This window comes from Callospermophilus lateralis, unplaced genomic scaffold, assembly GCF_048772815.1.
Source record: "Callospermophilus lateralis isolate mCalLat2 unplaced genomic scaffold, mCalLat2.hap1 Scaffold_3086, whole genome shotgun sequence".
NCBI lineage: Eukaryota > Metazoa > Chordata > Mammalia > Rodentia > Sciuridae > Callospermophilus > Callospermophilus lateralis.
This window is the reverse complement of record NW_027513707.1, coordinates 128454-149075: the sequence shown is the minus strand read 5'-3', so window position 1 is coordinate 149075 and position 20622 is coordinate 128454. Positions and strand designations below refer to the sequence as shown.

At 55.8% G+C, this 20622-nt stretch overlaps 2 long non-coding RNA genes across 2 annotated transcripts; one reads left to right on the top strand and one right to left on the bottom strand.

The window, feature by feature from the left end:
- Positions 1-4046: 4046 nt before the first annotated feature.
- On the bottom strand, positions 4047-12504 carry LOC143403379 (uncharacterized). The gene is made up of 2 exons (XR_013091870.2): positions 10617-12504; positions 4047-10430 (listed from the first exon to the last, which is right to left on the bottom strand). It is a non-coding gene; the product is annotated as an uncharacterized LOC143403379 (long non-coding RNA).
- Positions 12505-17041: 4537 nt separating this feature from the next.
- Positions 17042-19635, top strand: LOC143405078 (uncharacterized). Its single transcript, XR_013091954.2, has 5 exons — positions 17042-17638; positions 17995-18040; positions 18688-18900; positions 18987-19161; positions 19282-19635. It is a non-coding gene; the product is annotated as an uncharacterized LOC143405078 (long non-coding RNA).
- The last annotated feature ends 987 nt before the right edge of the window (positions 19636-20622 follow it).

Sequence of the window (20622 nt, the reverse complement as noted above, 5' to 3'; positions counted from 1 at the left end):
CGACGGGTTTTGTGGGAGGCGTCCCCAGCCCCTTTCTGGGTTCTGAGTGAATTTCCTATAATAAAGTATTTTGTGAAGTATTTGGTAAAGTATTTTGTAGCTGACGGATCCGCGGTCTGCCTGAGCCTTTAGTTTCTGGGTAGCAATCCACGACGTGCTGCGAATTCTGTGTTATGTGTGTTTGTTTCCATTGTCCTGTCTGTCTCCAGCCCAACACCCTGGCAAGAGAACTAATCTCCCAATCTGGGGTCGTCAGACCCAATCTGAGGGGGATGCTCCCCCAATCCGTTTGTCTGAAGGGAAGGTCCCAGTTGGCTTGGGGCCAGCACTCACTCTCATTTTTTTGACAATATGAGGAGGGAATCTATGCCTTTGTGTGTCTTTTTGTCTGTGTCTCTGTTAAGTGTGATGGCATTGTTTTACTTTGGACAGATGCAGAGTCCCAAATTCCAATCTGCCTTAGATGTGTGGAGATAACTTCGGCTAAATTTTAGCCTAAATTGTCCCTAGTATGCTTCTCCTGTAAGGGACCAAAAGTCAATAAAACCGCCAGCTTTTCTGTTCTCACCTTTTACACCCCTTTTAGCTGTGTTTTAAAGAACTTTGATATCTCGCTTTAACTTTTCTTAAAACCCTGTCCTCATTATTAAATTGGCATTAATTGGCTTCAAGAGCAGGAACCGAATTTTCGGTCACAAATTTTGGCACCCCAGAGGGGACTTTAGAGGAGCCCCCACTCTGCCTTCTTGGGGAACCTAGCATCTGAACAACTGCAAGCAGAGGATGAACTTTTTGGGAGCTGACTACTGAAAAATTAGGAGATATAGAGAGTGCCTGGTGCCTAGGGTCAGACCAAACCAGAGGAACTAATCCTGTAAGTAAAAGGTGGGACTAAGGGACTCCCAGCAGCTGCCAAAGCGATTTTGCTTTGGGGAACTCCCTCTTCCTTACCTGCAATTTAAGGATTACTCCACCTCTGTCTACTTAAAAAAAGGGACAATGAATGCAGTAATGTGTTGATATTATAGATTGTTTCTTGGGGATGATCTTGGCTGAATGTGTATCTAAAAGATGATTTTTTAAAATTGTAACAATCTGGTATCTGAATGGGTTTCTAAAGCATTGCACAATCTTGCAGTTAAAAGTCGGGTTTAAGTAATTGTTAAGTTTGTGATTTCAGATAGTTCATGCCAGAAAACTTAAATATTTGGATTAAAGAACTCTACTTCCAAGTTGGCAAGTAACTCCCAATCATTTAGTTTTATTTTTTCATCAATTTTTGAACTGGGTAGCCTTAAAAGATTTCACTAGGTGTACCAGTACATTAACTTGGGCAAGGATAATAAATTATGATATGATATCTGTTCCCCTCAGTGTGTAAGATCCAAAAAAAAAAAAAAAGGTGTTAAATTAAAACTTTGGCCTGGCGAATTGAAATGACATTAATTAGCAACAGTCTTGGAAATTTTCAAAGCTTAATTTTGGATATACATGGTAGTGTGTGGATTTTTTTTTCCTGGTGATTTAATGTAACTTAATACTACTTTAGGAACTTCAGAACAAAGAAAGTAGCTTAATGATCCTAAAGAAACTTCTTCTGATGGTGGCTTTTATATTATCAAGAAAGATCCTATTTTCAGTTTTGTGTGAGCAAGTTTTTCTAGTGTAGGAAAATATAAAGATATAAAATTTTGAGAATTGCATCTTAAACTTGTATCATAATTCTCAACATCCAAACCTGGAAATTATGACTTATGGCTAAAATGCCTTGGGCATGAGGTTTCTGCTCAGAATTCCAGTTTTCCCAGCTCCTTCCAGACCTCAGCCAGGACTTAAGTTGATATGCAAATAGAAGAAGCCTGGAGCTCAGTCGGAGACAGATCTGAGGCCCAAGGAAAAAAAAGAGTAAAAGTGTCTTTTTACCTGAACTCAAACTAGACCAAACCAAAGAGTAAATTGTATGGTATTTACTAATTACTGGCCAGTCATCTTTTTTAGGACTCTTGCTTTTTCTTAGATTCTGTATTTTTTTTTTTGAGCTCATAATTTTGATCCTATAGACAAGTTAATGTTTTCTGATCAGTTCTATTTTTGATCAACTGTGGAGTTTTTAAACATTGCAATGGAGATTTCACCTGAAAAAACAGCTACAAGGCCTTGTGTATGTGTGCACACTTGTGTTATGTGTTGTATGTCGGTATGTCTATATGTGTGTATGTCCATATATCATGCAGTTATATGACAATTGGCAGATATATGAGGAGCGCTCATAAAAAAATTTAAAAATGGATCCAAATATCTTTGATTCAAATGGTTCAATTTAAATTGGGTAAACAGATAAAAATAAAGATGTCTTTAAAATTAAGCTTATAAGTTTTTCTAGGTGTTCAAAAAGACCCTAATAAAATGTTAATGTCTATGAAATAATCTGCCTAAATTCAAAAATTTACAAGTATTGTTTCAAAATGTGAACAGAAGGAGGTTAACAGATGGAAAAGAGAAACTAAAAGGTTCTAGGTGTGGATTTAATAGAGGGAAAATGTGTTTCTGGATAAGAGAGTCTATTGATTAAGTAATTAAGAGGGTTTAAGAAGTGATAAAGAAGGTTTGTGTAAGTTGGTTATATGTGTAAGTTTTTGAGCAAGTAATCTTAAAGAAATTAAAAATTATACAACTATGGTTAAACAACAACTGTTATTTTTCAATATTGTAATGTTATTTGTTTAAAAGCTAAATTTGGTTAATATAAAAACATCAATGTAATTGTGGTGCCATTAATGTGTTCATATCTTCCAGTCTGTACGGTAGAAGCTACAAAAGAGCATTATATCAAGCTGGTGTTCTAAAGTTGTATGTAATTTTAGGCTTAAAAGAAAAACATGTTGAAGATTTATTTATATCATTTGTGTTCTATAACTGGACTTGTTATCAATAAGATATGTAAAGTTCTATGTTACTTTTTATACTGAGATACAATTTAAATATATTTTTAAGTTAATGAGAGCCTAATCTATGTAAAGGTTTTATTGTAAAATGTTTAAAAAAGCAAAGATCAGTTTCAGAACTACAGTACTTAAGATTTATGAAGAACCCTGCCTTGCCTGAGATAAGGCTCTGTGTCCCATCTCACTGCATGTGAAAGTGACTATGGAAGAAGTAGGCCAGATTTCAGTACATTTAAAGTTGTGTCCAAAAGTTGGTTTTTGTCAAGATTACTAGGATCTCAAACAGGGGATATAATGTATAACTCCACCAAAATTCAAGGTAGCTATTATATGAACTAAATATGTTTTTACTCTTGATAATTTTATTTTGTAGTTTTCTTATAAATGGTCTAAAGATTGCCTGTTTTGCAGAAGTACTGCTTTAAGAACTCACAACCTGGGTTAATGTAAGATAAGGAGTTATCACCTACAGGATAGAGAGATAGACATTAAAGCCCAGTGCTCTTAATGTAAGGCTGTTGAAATTTATTTGCTGGATGTTTAAGATTAAGTTTTAAAATTAGTTAAATTAAAAGGGTCAAGAAAACCAATATTTGGCTCTTGCCCTCTGAGTCAGTCTGAGTCAGGGGATAGGGGACTTCTCCAAAGAGCTTTGCAACTCTGGGCCACATAACCTCCCGATCAGGGAGATTAATGAGACCAGTGGAGGACAGAAAGCCAACCAGTGCATTTGCTATGAAGAGGAGGGTCATCAGAAAAGGGAGACATCCCTGATGCTTCCGAGGGAAGCCACATGGTCAAGCAAGGCCTGGACCCATCCTAGCACAAATGGCACTAGCAGATCTGAAAAGCTGCTGTAAGTTCCCGAGGACTCCCAGGGAAACTCAGCTGACTGTTAACAATAGATAGAAACAAAAGTCAGTTTGACTTGCTTCATCTTAAACACTTAGCAAAGACAGTCAAAGCCAAAACACAGCTATTCCTGGGCATTTTAAATAATAATAATAGTTAAATGTAACTTCCATAAATAAGTAAACTGGAGGCTACAAAAGAGATTCTCAGACAGGAATGCCTGATAACTATCAAAAAGAACTGCCAGAGTAGTTTTTAGTTCAAGGCCTTTATTTGCTAGTATGGTTATCCAGCCCTAATAACAGAATTAAAGATTTCTCTATTAGACACAGAGGTCAAACTAGTAAAAGGATTTTGCAAGCTCAGATGACATTAAGTTATTAAACTGTGTCTTAAGGGGAAGGACATCTGTAATCCTAACAGTTAAATGTCATGTTCACAGTCCTGGTAACTGGGGATGTTAAAGCCTGGTGAGGGAACTTCTGTACAGTGACATGATCCAGCTGCTGCAACACTTATTCAGTACTCATGGTTTTTGTTTCTCTCATAGAAGCACCCATCCCAGATGACAACCTGTTTTTCCCCAACCAGACCTCAAATGGAACTGACTTCTAAAAGGGAACTCAGTCCCCCACGTCGCCCCCCCACGTCTTCAAGCCCCCTCATGTTCGACACCCCTTTTTCAGCTCTGAAGCAGCCAGAACGAGTCGTCGCCTCTTCTCCACACAGCAATAAAGTTTCTACAATTAGGGGGGAACAAAGCCAAAAGTGGAAAGGCAGTGTAGATAGGTAAATCGAGTCAGGTTGGATCTAGGAGGCCAATTTTAAGTGAGTCTGGGAAGTTGAAGACTGTCCCCTGAGGATTACTGCTTACCAAGATGTAGAACCTGCCCAAATAGGCCCCCAACTGAGGAAACCATGATTGGTTCCCAAGTTTCCAGACAAAGGGGGGAATGAAAAACCAGCCTCTACTCAGAGCAAAGCTGTCCAAGGAAGGGACATCACCCACAGAGCACTCCTAGGCACCTTCCCACCCTGCTAAGTTGTTTATCTACAAATAACAGGAGAGATCTGCTGCCCAGGTGTCCCTGACTCAGTCAGGCTAGGTGGGGTCCCATAGCAGCCCCCTAGCAGCCACCAATCAGCATGAGACAGGGAAATACCTGGGATGCCAGATGACCCCCAGTAGTTTATGGTGTTGGGAAACCATGTAGTTCAGCACGTACACCCCTCTTGGCTTAAACCAATCAGTTCAAACGAATACCCCCTTTGTACTGACCAATCACCCCTACCCAACTTGTTCCCGCCAGTGAATGTGCTGATCATGTTTTAGAGTTGTTATCTGATTTTCCCGTGGTGTGTGATGATTTGCTATGATGTATGTGAAGTCCCTGCCTTCTCCAAAGAATGTATAAAAATGCTGTGAACCCTGGGCTCGGGGCCTCTCAGCGTCACCAGTTGCTGTGTGTGCATGCAGAGGACCGAGCTAGCTCGCAATAAACACCTCTTTGCTGCTTGCATCGATCTTGGGTCTCTGGTGGTCTTTGGGGGTCCTGAGTTCGAGAATAACCATCAAACATACACAAACCGTGGTGCTGACCTGAGCCAAGGCGACCCAGTCGTGCCAACCAGACTGGAAGGAGTGTGTATCAGGGACGAGGAGAGAGGGACTGGAATATCATCAACTCGTCTCTGCCTGCGTCCCGGGTGTTCCCGTGTGTGTGAGTGTGTGTGTGAGTGTGTGTGTGTGAGAGTGTGTGTGAGTGTGAGTGTGTGTGAGAGTGTGTGTGTGTGCGAGTGTGTGTGAGTGTGAGTATGTGTGAGTGAGTGTGTGTGTGTGCGAGTATGTGTGAGTGTGAGTGTGTGTGAGAGTGTGTGTGAGTGTGTGTGTTGTGTGAGAGTATGAGTGTGTGTGAGTGAGTGTGAGTGTGTGTGTGTGTGTGTATGCTCCTCCATGCGTGTGTGGGCTGGGATTTGATGGACACTCCAGAGTCCTTCTCTGGGTAGCAGGCCACTTGAGTCTGTTATGTATGCGGGTTGGCATCACGTGCCGCTGCCATCGTCCACCCTATTACATTGTTCCGACATGTCACTCCCCAGCCGCCCCAGACTCCACATCAGCCCAACCAGTACAGCAGTGGACGCTCCTGACCCCAACCGCGGGCTCAGGTCTTCACTGGGCCACGTGCCTGCTGTACCTGGAGCAGGTCCCTCAACCAGTGTCAGCCTGATTCCTGTGACAGGGGCCTGGTGGCTCCAGCGCTCCTGGGGCTGCCGGGGAGCTCTGGCGGGACAGCCCAAGCCAGACATGCTGTCGGTGCCTGGGAGAGTGACGAGGCAGGCCAGCGTACCCCGGCCACGCGCCTCACCAGCCACCCCCCAGGTCCTGTGAAGCCAACCCCGCAGAGCCTCTGCCTCAGAAAGGACCAGGAAGGGTCACTCACAGATGAGGGAGGAGGAGAGCGGCCAGGAGAGATGGCCAAGGAGGGCCCAGCGTGCCGAGGCCAGATGGGGACGCGGGTCCCGAGTGCGTCGAGTGCTCATCCGAGACCTGCTTGGTGAGAGGCCTCGGAACAGATCATTTTCTGAAGACATAACTCTGAGTGGTCACAGGGACAGTGTGGTGGACAGAGTGTCACGTCATGTGTGGTCCCAGGCCACTCGGGGCTCAGAGCCTGTCCAAAGCAGCAGTGGCGCGTGCCCACGCCTGAGTCCCCTGTCAGCCAGCAGCTGAGTCGGGGAACCGGGAGGCTTCAGGCCTAGGCCCTGCAGACGTCTTGGCGGGGCCCAGCGTGTCCCCCGTCAGGAGGGCCCCTCCTCTCGGGGCGCCTGGCAGGCCCGCATGCCGTCGTCCTTCCTGAAGGACGGCCCTGAGTCCAGAGAGAGTGGTAATCAGGTGGGCAGTCTGCTGAGGACAGCGAGGAGCGAGGGCTAGTCCTGGCCTCATCCCCTGTGGCTCTCCAGGTACCTGGTCACCTGGCCATGGCCCCTGCTAAGGACCTGCTCCAGGTCGAACAGGAAAGCCCACCGAGCTGTGGGTTGAACAAAGCCTCCTGTAGCAGGGAGCCCAGAGGCAGGCCCCTGGGAACTGTCCAACCCTGGCTGGAGGGAGCCCGCAGGACACAGCCTCCTCAGACCTCAGCCCCAGATGTCCACTCTCACCCGCAGCCAGGGGCCTCCGCACGGTGTCTGTGGTCATGCCAGAGCAGGGAGAGGTCAGAGGCAGAAGGCACAGTGGACTGATCCTGTCCCCGTCAGGAGCTGGAGGGGGCTGAACGATGGAGCCCAGAGGCACCACGCCCCAACCCCGGAGCCTTAGATGTGGCCTCGTGGAACTGGGCTGCTGCATACGGGGACAGTGCAGGATCTCGAGACGAGGACATTACAGGTGAGCCCCAAACACCATCACAAGTGTCCTCAGGAGAGGGAGGAGGGGCCTGCAGAGTGGCCACGGGGCAGGTGGAGTGCTGGGAGCCATCAGCCAAGTAGGTATGACAAATTCCTTGCCAGCTTACTCCCATGCTGTCTAGTGGAAGGACTTCTGAAAGGTGACCTTGCTCAAGGACCAGGGCAGGATCCGTGTTTAGGGTGTTCCCCCTTTAGAATAGGGCGGTTTAGCATAATAGGAGATTAGGGTGTTCCCCCTTTAGAATAGGGCAGTTTAGCATAATAGGAGATTAGGGTGTTCCCCCTTTAGAATAGGGCGTATCCTGCTGCTGAGTTCCTCTTGAGTGCTTAGGGTCAGACAGTATATTTTGGGAGACAGAAGCCCATGCGGTGTGGATTTGGGCAGAGAACGTGGATTCCCCCAGAGCGTGTTTGTAGAAGGCCGGTGTGAGTTCAGGAATAAAGAATTGCTGTTTGAATCTACAAGCTGTGTGGAGACTCGTGATTTGTGCCCAGCCAGAGACTGCGGCAGTGGAGATGGGCCGTGTGGCCACAGGAGCTGTACAAATCACCAGCCACTGGGGGTACAGGACAAGCCTGGAGCCTTCAGGGTGTGGCCCTGCCAACACCTCGATTTCTGCCCAGTGGGGCTGATTTTGGGCTTCTGGGCTCCAGAACCTGAGGATGAACTGTGGCTGGCCGCCGACCAGTGGCAGTCCTTCCTTACATCGGCCCTGTAGCCCCTACCATCTCCCCTGAAGCCCTGCTGCGGCTGCTGCTCAGTGTGGCTCACAGCGTGTCAGGGGATCACTCCAGCTGCCAGGGAGGCTGCCATGGGCTGGCACTTTCAGCCGACTCTATGATGCCTTAGTAAAATTTGGGTTGTGTTAAGACGAGAGCAGGGAGCAGCAGGTCCGGCAGGCAACCAGCAGCCTCTGCTGCGTGACCAGAGCTCTGGGGTCTTCTGAGAAGAAGAGAGGGCTGCGGGGCTGGTGCAGAGAGGACCGGGAGGGGGCCACTCTTCTGGCCTCAGTGCAGAGTAGGTCTCGACCAGGGAAGGGGGTGGACTGTCCTTCCAGCCGCCGACCCAGCCTCTGTGGAAGGTGTCTTTTCCTGGTGACAACTTAAGTGAGCTTTGGGCCTTGTGGTTGTTCCGTAGCGTCTCTCTGGGCACAGATCCCTCGGTGGGGCGGTGGGGCTGGCGTGACGATGGCCCGTGCCTGGCAACCAGGGTGATGGGAGGGAGGAGGGCATGGGCTCTCACAGGGAAGGACCGGGAGGAGAGCCGTCAGCTCCACCAGAATCGGAACAGCAGCAGCGAGCAGCCCTGCGCTGGGCCGCCTCCGCCTGACCAAGGCGGGACCTCCCCGGCGGTGGGAGCCCGAATCGCAGGCAGGTTGTGCCCCAGCAAAGGGTGAGTCAGGGTGGGGCGCGGCTCCCCGGTCCCCACCGGGGCCTGGGCGGTCCTGGAGGCAGGGATGTGCGGGCTGCCTCTCCGCTCTGCAGGGGCCCCTTGTTCTAGAAGTTGCAGTGTGCTACATGGCACCAGGCCAGGGCACAGGCAGGGCACCTCAGGAAGCAGGGGACACGTGCTGGGGAGGCGGGAAGGAGTCAAGGTGCGCGCTAGACGGCTGGGAGGACGGCGTTGGGTCTGCTGAGTCCGGAGAGGGAGGCTGGTGGGCTCCGTTAGGCCACCCAAGGTGCTAAGGACCCGCCCTGAGGCCGGGCTGGCCCCTGCTCTCTTGAGGATACATTCCCCTGGTGTAGGTTTACTTCTCCAGGGACCGAGAAAGAAGTCCCAGGCACAGGTTTCCTAGAGTCAAAGCTAAGGCGGAGGACGGCGGGGCCCAGAGGCAGGAAGGCCCCCAGTTCAGCCCAGCTCCAGGGAGCCCCCGGGGCCCGTCCTGGGCGAAGACGGGGGAGTAGAGAGCCAGCCCCTCTAGGCCCGGGTGGGACAGAGGGAGGCAGAGGGAGAAAGGCAGCCAGGGCGGGCCGGGGAGGCCTAGAGGCCACGGGCAAGGGCAGGTGGGGCAGGGGACCCTGTGCCTGGGCCCACTGGTGGTCAGGTCCCTGCTGCTGCCCTCACGCCTCTGCCGTGACACTGGGTGGGCCCCATCATGGTGAGAGGCCATGGTGAGGCCCATCAGGGAGGGGGCACGCCTCGGTCCCCCACAGAGCCCATGAGGCCAGGAGGAGACCAGGAATCCTGCCCGTGGAGGTGCCCTGGGGGTGGCCACTGGGGACGCGGGAGGGCAGGTGGCAGGGACAGGAGACACCTGCACCTCCCGGTGGTCCCCAGGTGCCCCCTGGGAAGTCACGTGGCTGTAGTGACAGCCAGCCTGGGTCTGAGTGCATCAGAAGGACCCCGTGGGTCAAGAACCCTCTGGAAGGATTCCTCCCATCTGCTGGCAGCCTCTGCCTGGGGGGCTCCAGGGACAGCGGCCTGGTCAGCTGAGGACGCTGTTGCCATGGAGGCCAGCCTCTGCTCAGCCCGAGTCCTTCTCCCCAAGCCCAGGGGCCCAGGGGCTGGAGATGCCACCTCTGAGACAGGAAGAGGGGCCTTTGCGCCTGTCCTCCTAGTCCTTAAGCCACGGGTCGTCGGGGCGTGGCTTCAAAGTTGGACTTTGACCTTCATGAGGCAACGTGCCCCAGATGACCTGTCCTGCTGTGGGGCCTCCTAGGACTGCTGGTGGTCAGGGGAGAGTAGAGCCGGCGCCCACGGGAGGGCTCAACGTGGGATGTTTCAACTTCACGGTGGCACGAGAGCTGCCTCTTCCGAGGTGACCCGCCCGAGACAGCCGCTATGTTATGACAAAATAGGGTCGGGGTTGGGCGGTGCTGGTGGCTGTGGGTGGCTGTGGTGGCTGTGTCGAAGGCAGGCCAGGTGGAGCCGTGGTCATCACAGGTGAGCTGCCTCACACACGTGTCCCACTGCCGTGGGCTTGTCGGGACGCCACCACCGCGAGTCGAGCAGAATGACCCGGACTGAGTTAACCTAGTCCACTCTGTCCCCTCGGCTGAGGACCTCCCTGCTGTCCTGGATCACATCTCCAACTGCGGCCGGCTGCGTCCCCCAGTCAGCTCCTGCGACGTCTGAGAAGGTCACCAAGCACTTAGTGCTCCAGCTGTGTCTGTGGCCAGCCTGGGAGGCGCAGGGGCCACAGGCAGCATCAGCAGGCGGGTCAGCAGGCGGGTCAGCAGGCGGGTCAGCAGGCGGGGTGTCATGGTTTAGGTGTGAGGTGTCCCCTGAAAGCTCACATGGGAGACAACGCAGGAAAGTTAGGAGGAGACATGTCGGGTCACAGCCTCAGCCTGATCAGAGTTCACCCCATGGGATTAGAGGTGGGGACTGGGGCGTGGCTTTGGGTACATGTCACCCTGATGCCAGCTGCTTCCCTGGGCCACACACTCTGCCGTGACGTTCAGCCTCACCTCGAGCCCCGAGGAATGGAGCCAGACTTCCATGGACTAAGTCCTCTGAATCTGTGAGCCCTCAAATAGGCTCTTCCTCCTCCACAGTTGTTCTGCTCAGAGCCTTTAGTCACAGCCGCGAAAAAGCTGACCCAAACAAGGGGTCAGCAGCAGAGGTCAGCAGGAGGGGTCAGCAGGAGGGGTCAGCAGGAGGGGTCTGCAGGAGGGGTCAGCAGGAGGGGTCAGCAGGAGGGGTCTGTAGGAGGGGTCAGCAGGAGGGGTCAGCAGGAGGGGTCTGCAGGAGGGGTCAGCAGGAGGGGTCAGCAGGAGGGGTCAGCAGGAGGGGTCTGCAGGAGGGGTCAGCAGGAGGGATCAGCAGCAGAGCTCAGCAGGAGGGGTCAGCAGGAGGGGTCTGCAGGAGGGGTCAGCAGCACAGCTCAGCAGGAGGGGTCAGCAGGAGGGGTCAGCAGGAGGGGTCTGCAGGAGGGGTCAGCAGCACAGCTCAGCAGGAGGGGGGTCAGCAGGAGGGGTCAGCAGGAGGGGTCTGCAGGAGGGGTCAGCAGCAGAGCTCAGCAGGAGGGGTCTGCAGGAGGGGTCATCAGGTGGGGTCAGCAGCAGAGCTCAGCAGGAGGGGTCAGCAGGAGGGGTCAGCAGGAGGGGTCTGCAGGAGAGGTCTTTAGGAGAGATCATCAGGCGGGATTGCAGGAGGGGTCAGTAGGAGGGGTCTGCAGGAGGGGTCAGCAGGAGGGATCAGCAGGAGGGGTCTGCAGGAGGGGTCAGCAGGAGGGGTCAGCAGGTAGGGTCTGCAGGAGGGGTCAGCAGCAGAGCTCAGCAGGAGGGGTCAGCAGGGGCTGCCTCATCAGGAGGCTTGGCCAACCATGCTGGAGTGCTGCGTCTGCCCTGAAGTGGTCATCCAAGGTGAAGTCCTGACCCAGGATTCAGCGCCTGTCGGGGCTGGGCAAGGACAGAGGGGGTCTCCCTGGCTTTGGCCTTGCCCTGTGCCGAGTCCAGGACGGAGAACGTGCTCTCACTTGGGAAAAACCTCCCACTTAGACCAGTTTTCCTGGTCACCACCCTGACTTAGGAAAGCGGGTGTCTAACCCCGACCTCGCTGTGCTCAGGCCTGGTCTCGGTGTCCTGTCTGCCTGACCCGCCCTTGCAGGGTCTCCCTGCTAACACACGTGTGGCCTGGGCTCTGCGCAGGTGGTCTCCAGTACTGACTGGTGGGGTCCTTAATCGGTCTTGTCCTGTGGACGCAGGTGGTGAAACCGAGGACAAGAGAGGGTAAGTGACTTGGCCGAGGTCCCGCAGCACTAGGTGACAGAGCCAGGATCCAGACCCTGCCACACCGCCTCCTGCCGCTGTCCTCCCTTCCCTGCCAGGACCCTGGCTGCCCCGGGACTTGCAGGAGGCTGCCCGCTTGGCACTTCCCTCCTGCCGGCCACTCTGCTGGCCCCCGAGCCTCAGTCACTGCCTCCTGCGGCTGTCTCTGGCCCCTCTGCAGGCCTGTCCCTCTGCAGGCCTGTTCCTCGCAGGGCCCAGGGCTCAGCCCGGTGCTTTCCCTTTAAGCTGGTCTGACCTGGGCGCGCGCGGCCTCTCTCAGTCTTGAGGAGCAGCTAGCCCTTCTGGTCTCCTTCCCGTCTCCTTCCCCTGGTGTCCGCCTGGCGCTTTTCCCCCGCGGCTGCCCGCCTGGCTTCTGGAACCCTCTGTCCTGCGTCCGACTGCACCAGCCTCCTGTCACCTTCCTCCTCCCACAGCCGCGGTTCCCAGGGGAATTCCAAGGCACGGGCTCAGCTACGCCATTCCCTCTCTGCCCAGAGACAGAAGGACCCTGCGCAGGGGGCAGCGCAGCCCCTGGAGAGCAGTGGGCCCCTGTCCCCTGTCACAGGAGGGGGCCCGTGACCTCTCAGCCAGCCTCAAGCAAGACCCCGCCTTCTGCCCGGGTCGCCACATCCAGGGCCTTGGGGATGGAAAGCCAGGGTCAGAATTCATGTCACTGATGACCCAGGTCCCGGGAGACCCTCGCTGGGGTGACTGTAAGTAGCCCCAGTTCAGGTCAAGGTCAGCGTCTCACAGCTGCTTCTCTTGGCCTTGAAGGCAATCGGACATGAGGGGAGAGGGAGGGAGAAAGGGGAGGGGAGGAGAGCGGGGCGGAGGGCCGGCGGGGAGGGAGGGGTGCTCTGGTCAGCTGACCAGTCCCTGCCCACGGTGCTGGACCCTGGCCCCTTGAAGCGGAGCCTTGTCCCGGCTTTTGGCACCGGCAGAACCCAGTGACTTCAGCGGTTTTGAGTTCCGCCTCCTTTGCCAGCTGGCCTCCGGAGAGACGGTGAAAAGCAGCCAGAACGGGGTTCTGTTCCCGTGAAGCCCACGCACCCAGGACTCCGTTCCCCGAGCCGGGCCTGCAAAAACGGCACATCAGCTGTGGTCGGCCCAGGCTGCGCCTGCTAGAAACAGCACAGGCCCCAGGGTGTGCCTTCAGGGCCGCGGCGACGGGCCAAGGCACCATCCCGCAGAGCCCAGCGCGCTCACCCCAGGCCCTGTGGCCCACCAGGCTGAGCCCACGTCCCCCTGCCACAGGACGCCACGAGTTTCCCCAGAGTAGGAAACCAGGAGTGCGGTGGGTCCCAAGGCTCCGGTCACCTGCTCAGGCCTGCACCCCAGGATCTCCATGGCGCCTGTGCCCCCAGCTTCCCGTCTTAGTCTCACATATTCCCGAATTTGACTTCACTTAGGTGGGCTGTTGGAGGAAGTGACCACAGCCCTCTCTGGGGGACAAGTTGATCTCCTTGGCCCCCGGCCTAGGCTATGCCCCTGAGTGTGCCACCCCTGGAGAGGGTCAGGATCTCATTCTGCAGGCCGGGTGGGGACGGGACACCTCGTCCACATGCTCTTCTGTGCTGGGCTGAATCGTGACCTCATTGGACGCCCACATCCCTGGCACCTGTGAGCTGGTCACCTCTCAGGCAGAGACCCTGAAGGTGGGGTTCAGTCCAGGAGCCTGAGATGGGGAGGTCACCCTGGATCACCCTGTGGGCCCAAGTATCCCCAGGGTCCTTCTAAGAGGGGCACAGGAGGGTCACAGCCCGGGAAGATGTGTGGGTGGGGCTGAGGTCCCAGAGCTGGGGACCGGCTGGTGCGGGCAGCCTCTAGAAGCTGCGAAAGGCAAAGGAATTCCAGCCCACCCCTCGGAGCCTCGGGTCTGCCGGCTCGCCTTGGATTTCTGCTCTCCAGAAATGTAAGATAATAAGTCTGTGTGGACTCAGGTCTTGTCATTTACAGTAATTTGTTCCGGCAGGGCTGAGACAGAGAGCACAGCTCCGCCGTCAGCCGCGGAAAGAGGCCAGGAAGGTCACGGGGCCTCCCCACGGAGAGGACCGAGAGACGGAAGGGAGGGTGCTCAGAGGGACACCGAAGCCCAGCAGTGTGGCTCCCGGCCTCTGCTCTGCTGGCCCACTGCACCCGGCCTTGGGGGGAAGCGGAGCCCAGAGCAGCACGGGGCTTGGGGAGGAGGCGGGCTCTCCTTGTCACAAGGTCACGAGGACTGGACAGCGCTCTGTGCTGCATTCAGCTGTCGACTCCTCATTATTCATTCTGACCTCTTTCTGCCTCTCGATAGTGTGAGTTCACACCATAGGACTCGCCCTGCCCAGTGAGCAGGGCATGGGCTCCCAGGGACAGCAGGACATATACAGGTTCCAGGTTCAAGTTCGGTCCCACCCGACCCTGCTGGTCACCCCACTCTGTCCACACACCTGGCCACTGGGGAGCAGAGAGGGTGCAGCGTGGGCTCAACGTGCTGGCCAGACTGAGGAGCCTTCTGATGGCTGAAAGTAGCCCTTCAAGTATTCCCAGGAGAGGGTCCTGAATCCTGGTGCTGCAGACCTCAGTGGGCGAGGTCCCCTGAGCCCTCTGCCCACTCTGCCCATCCTCACGCCTGACCGGCTGTCCTCATCTGCACTTTCCCTTTCTGGGGTCTGTGTCTGCTTTGCAAGAGTGGGTGCCTGGGTGATCCAAGTCTGGCCCAGCGGCCACTAAACAGAGAGGTGTCAAGGGCTGTCCCCAAAGCAGGAAGCACAAAGACCCGTGTGCGGCACCCCCCACCCCCCGCTGCCCTGCCAGGGCCACTCTTGGGTCTTCGAGGCACGAATCTTGTTAAAATGCAGATTCTCGTTTAAGAGGCCTGGGCTCGGGGCTGTGTGTTTTATTTCCAGTGCTGCATTCTCCCCTATTTATCTTTTACTTGGAAACGAAATCACGTAGACTACGCCTGTGTGTGTACATGCACAGAGATATAGCCTCACGGCCTGCTGCAATGTTTCCATACACACTCGGTTTGCAGAATGGCTAATCAAGCTAATTAACAACGCTCTGGGCTGGTGCCTGCATAGGTCCCGGACCCCTGTGCGAGTGATAGCGTCCCAGAGACATTAGGGGTGGGTCTCTGTGACCCTGGGACCTGGAGCACAGATAGTGCTGCAAAGTTGTCCAGTGAAACCTGGCTGGGTGTGGGGTGCGTGGCTGTGTGACGCTGGGGCTGGTGCCACAGGTGCTCACCCTAAGACAGGAGGCCCTTCCTCTGGGTGAGGCCGAGGAGCCTGCTTGACTGGGATGGGTGCTTATCCCCTGGCCCAGATCATAGAGGCTCACCTGTGTTGGTCCCCGTCCCTTGTCCCCAACATGCCCACAGCTCCACTGGACACGTGGAGGCCCACCTGGTCCTGTGAACTTCCTGACTTTCCTGTGCCGAGCAGTTCTGAGAAAGTTACTGGACTCTTCTAAGCCAGTTTCTTTGTCCCTAAACCCTTGCTGCCGTTCCCTGTCAGTTGCCGTGGGGACCAGGGAAGTATGGCATGCGGGGTGCTGGGCGGGGCGTCGTGGGCCTGTTGTGCATCAGCAGTTCCTGTGGAACGTCTCGCCCCCTGGACCCCAACCCAGCATTCCAGACCTCGGTCACTTCCAGGGAGGGCCCAGGGTGGGTGGGTGTCTTTCCCACAAACTTGCCAAGCAGGGGCCTGCAGGGGGCTTCTGAGGCTGCACCCCGCACCCAGCACCTCACCAGGCACCCAGTGACCTTGGCTACGGGGTAGAGACGGGAAGAGGCGATGGCTGGGCTGGGGCCCTCTGACTTAAGGGGTTCACCAAGCAGCCCCCAGAGGAGCCCAGGCCCTCGGCTCAGTTTCGAAGCTAAATTGAAGGGACACCGGTTAAAGGGACTCCCGGGCTCCCTTCTGGTCGGACCCACTGACTCCCCAAGGCAGGGAAGTGGATCGAGACCTTGGGGGCTGTAGAGAGGCAACTGGATGCTGGCCCTCGGGTCTGTGCCAGGCCGGGGGCCCAACGTGTCAGGCACCACAGAACCGGGGATCTGGTTCCTCCTTCTGATACCAGGAGGAAGGAAAAGTTCCCGGCAGCCCCCTGTCCATCCCTCAGGATCCAGCTCTGGTTGCCCTTCCTCCCCCTCCCACACGGGGCCCTCTGCATTTCCCAGACCGACTCGGGCCAAGTTAGCTGCCCACACGTCTGTGTCCCCTACCACCCCAAGAGCCCCCCAAAGCCCCTAGAGGATCTAGGGAACAGACTCTGGGTTGTTTATCTTGAAGGGCCTGGAGATTAGAACATAGCAGTTGCTTAATTAACATCCGAGGGAGCAGATGCTGCTTGGTGCCCATCATCTTCTCCTTGAAGGTACCAGGAGGTTCCTTCTCTCATGTGCCTTCCACTGAGGAGCTTCACAAAAGCCCCAAGCCCTGTCCCTCTGGCCCCTGGATGACCTGCCCACTCTCCTGGCCCTGGACGTGTGGGGCTGGGCCCTCAGGAGCCTGCCCTGGCCTTGCTGGAAGGCACCTGTGGCAGTGGCGGCTGCAGAGCGCGTCTGGGATTGATTTCCGTCCTCATGATTCAGGCTGCGATTGATCTCTCAGGTAGAGGCTGTGCACTTAACCAAGTGAGGCCGCTCAGCTCCATCCGAGACAGGATCACGCGCCAGGACAATTACCCTTCTGGTGACAGCTTCTCTCTTTTAAAAATAAATAAAATGCAATGAAAATAACTCAGCGGATGAGGTGGCGCAGCAAGGTGGGCGGGGAGCCGGAGGTCGCCAGCAAATTTCCCACCCCCGGGGGGGTGGGGGGCGGGAGGGGGGAGACCAGGTAAAGGGTTGAGTTATTATTATTATTATTTCTCCAAACTTGGGAGAAATGTACCGTGTTGACTCAGAAAAAATACAGAGAAGATATTTACTCAGCAGGAGGACGTTCAGGATTTGATTTCCCTACCTGAGCCCTAGGATCTCGACCCAGGGAGACCCTTCCACGGGACCCTCAGGCTTCCTTGAGACGCGGAGGATGCAGCTCTGCTCTCCCGCAGGGACCCTCGGGCTTGCAGGTGGCCCGCCTTCCTGGAAGGCCACCCGGCTGCCCTCGGGCGCTCTGTCTTTGGGCTCACTACTGTGCACATGTGTCACGTTGCCTAGGGGACAGAGCTGCCAGGCCTGTCCTGCTCCCACGGCTGTCCCTGGGGTCTTCCGAGCCTGGAGGTCTCCTCTGCACAGCGTCCTGCCCCAAGACTGCATCTGACCGGGGGCAGCAAGGAGGAGGTGCTGTGTCCTCCCTGTCCCCGTGTCCCAGCAGCTCGGCCTGCTGCCACTGTCCTTCAGCATCGGAGGGGCACAGCCTGTGTGGTGAGCACTCCAGAAACACCCCAGCTCCCACAGACGTGCCCCGACCACCCTGGAGACAGACCCCTGGGCATTGCTTGAATTCTTTCCTACAAACAAGCAACTCTGATGAACAACAGAAGGGGAGGCTCCACGGTCCCATCTGGGCTGTTGTGTCGCAGGCCTGGGACCTGTCGGGAGAACTGGCTGTGGACATGTACAAGAAAGTCCTGGGCAAAATGGGCCAAGCTGGTCACCTCATGCAGTTCCTACAGATGAAGAAACAGATGGTCAGAGAAGCCTCCAGCCGCCTGATTCCTAACTCTGTGCAGCTCATGGTGTCTCTTGGCTGAGGTGACTGCGTCATCCTGTGGCCACTGGACCATGCGTATGTCTTTGGAGCTGGGCAGTGTGGCAGGGCTTTGGTGTGGTGGACTTAGAGGGTGTGTTGCCTAGGGGCAGGTGTGGTCACTTGGCTGAGTGCCCCACACTGTGGTCATGGTGGGCTTGGTTCTTGGCCATCAGTGGCTGGCTTTGTGTCCTGGGCTGTCGCCCTTCAGCTCTTGGTGTCCTGTTCTCCGCCAAAGGCGCCGGGCAGCGTTGGCCTTTGCTTGGGAGACCTGGGCTGGCTGCGGTCGACTTTCTTCAAACGGGAGTCCAGGTCGGGACGGCCTGTGGCGCGGCTGAGAGCGCTGCAGGACACCAACTGGAGCCCTAATTAATGTTTGCTCTATGATGTTCCAGGGAACGGTCGCCCGATGAGATAACGCAGATAGGATTTTTAAAAAGCGTAAGTTCAATTGAAACAGCAGCACAGCAGACGCGCAGCCGCCCGGCCTGCTAGAGGAGGTTGCTAGAAGCCACTGTCCCCTTCCCGAGTCTGGGTCTGTAAGACTCCATTAGCTGTAGACAGCGTCCTGGGTCCCCGCCTGACCTCCGGGAGAACGCAGGCCAGGGAGCCCTTCAGGTGGCGCTCACCCGAGATGCGGTCCTCAGGAGGCCCGAGGCCACTCAGCAGCCTCCGCTTCACAAGGCAGCAGGGCCCGCTGGGTGGGATGGAGGGACCCCTGGATTCAGGTCTGGATGCCCGAGTGGGAACTAGAGAGTCACCTGTGGAAGGAGCCGGCAGCCCAGGGCGGAGAGGAGGCTACGTTCCCTGAGGGTTTCCAAGTGAATGTTCTGCTGCGCAGATGGCAGACCCCAGACTTGGTCACTGCCTCGTGACTCGGGGGTCAGAGCTCCAGAGTGGGTCCGTGGGCTGGAGTGTCTGGAGCGTTGACCGGGGGCCCCTTCTGCAGCTCCAGGGCTGCCCGTCACCTGCCTTTTCCAATGGCCCCCATGGTCCTGGCTCATGGCTGCTGCCTCCCCTGGAGGCCTGTGGTGGCCTCTCCCGCTGCCATCTCCTGTTCTGACTCGCCTGCCCCCTTCCATCTCCAGGGAGCCTTGTGACGACTGGGCCCACCTGGTCATCCAGAGTCCCCCAGTTCAAGGTCAGCCGGTTCCTGACCTTAATTCCGTTTGCACCCTGAAGCCCCCGTGGTGGAGCCCGACACCCTCCCGGGTTCTGAGGTTAGGATGTGGATAGATGGGGCTCGTTGTTCTGCTGACCACGAAGCCGACGTTCTGCCTCAGAAGAGCGATGCTCTTTAGGTCACTTGCTTTTCTATTTCTCTATCTTTTAATTTTAATGAGACAGAAGGAGCCGGGACCTGCCAACCTGGGGTTTGGTCCCGCAGGTCCCTGGTCATTGCTCAGGCCTGGTCTGCACTGCTTAGCCTCTGGGCTGCAGGTGGCTGCCCCTTCAACAAGAACCAAGTCCTTGGTCCTGTCTGCCCTGCAGTGTCACCTGGGGGTGGGGGACAAATCAAAGACGAAGAGAAGGAAACGCTTCCCAAGTGCAGACGCCCTGAGGTGAGCTGTGGTTGTGCCCCAGTTTCGTGGGTTGATCCCAAGCCTAAGTCCAAGCCGCACCCCTCAGGAACACGTCCGGGTCCCTGGAATGCTCTTGCCACCTGCCCCTCCAAACCCCAGGACCAGCACAGAGTTGTCGGGACAATGACCTTGGGAGGAGAACTGGCTTCACCTGAAGCCCGTGCCTTGGTGTGGCTGGGGACACTGGCCTGCACATTGCCAGGCGCTCAGCCACTCGGCCTCTGTCCCTTTGCCTCCGACTTGGTCTGAAATCGAGTCCAGGGGACGCCTGTTGGTGAGTTGGCAGGAGCACCCGGGAGCCCCATCGGGATACAGAATGTGCCAGCACCTGACGTCCCTCCTGTCCCCTGACCCCGCACACAGCAGACTGGGATTTCTCAAAACCGAGTTCTGTTCCTCGGCTCCCGGAGGTCACGAACCAGGAGCTCCGCCCTCTGGCCCCCGCTGCTGTCCCCCCGCCATGTCGGGCGCCATCTGTGCCGTGAGCGCTGTCTTGATGCCACCGAGGTCCCCCCTGGTCTGACGGTGCCCTCTCTGCCCTCCCCCTGGGGGCCCCGGGGAGGTCTCCCATTTGGGGGAGTGAGAAATAAAGGCACAGTGGATATTTTTGTTTTAAAAAGGAACAGAGAGCGAGGAGAGTTTGGGTTCCCCGGGTGACACCCACGTTCCCTGGCTCCTGAAAGGGCCACCAGCGGTCCCTAAGAGGGACAACCAGCACGGGTGCTGTGCCCGCCCGGCAGCCGCCGTGCCCAAGGCAAGCCCCCACACTCTGGCCTGCAGCTCGGCCCAGGCCGGCCTGGGCCCAACACCCCGTCCTTCTGCCGCCCACAGCTTCCTGCGCCCTGCTGGGATGAGCGGGCAGCCGCCAGGGACCCATCTGCACGGCAGACGGCCGAGTGTCACAGAGCCCAGCGCCGCGGCTGCGACCACCTGCACCCCATCCTGTCTCCTTCCTGTAGCTGCGGGGCCTCGCTCCGGTGTTTGTTTATATATTTATGAGCCCCAGAATTGCTGCTCCTGGCACGCTGTTTACTGAACAATACAGCAGTAATTGTGGGATAATTGTGCCGCGATGAGGGAACAGTCAGGGTCTATGCAGTAACTGGATAATAAAAACCAGGGTTTATGGCTGCTGCTACTGGGGAGATTTATGGCCTTAATATTACATTATGTAACTCATCATTTCCTGTTCAGAGCGGCCTGCGATGGGCACTGAGACCCTCAGCCAGCGGGTGTTCTCAGGGAGTCGGAAGGAAGAGAAATGCGGGAGGCGTCTCGATTGTTCTGCCCTTGGCCACGATCCCTGGGCTCAGGCCTTCTCCTTCCTCTTGGAGATGAAGAGGGAGCCAAGGACGCTCCTCCTGGCTCCCGCCGTCCACTAGGCCCTGCACAAGAGGGCCTCCAGAGCCCCGAGTCAGCCGGAGCAGCTGTGCAAACCGG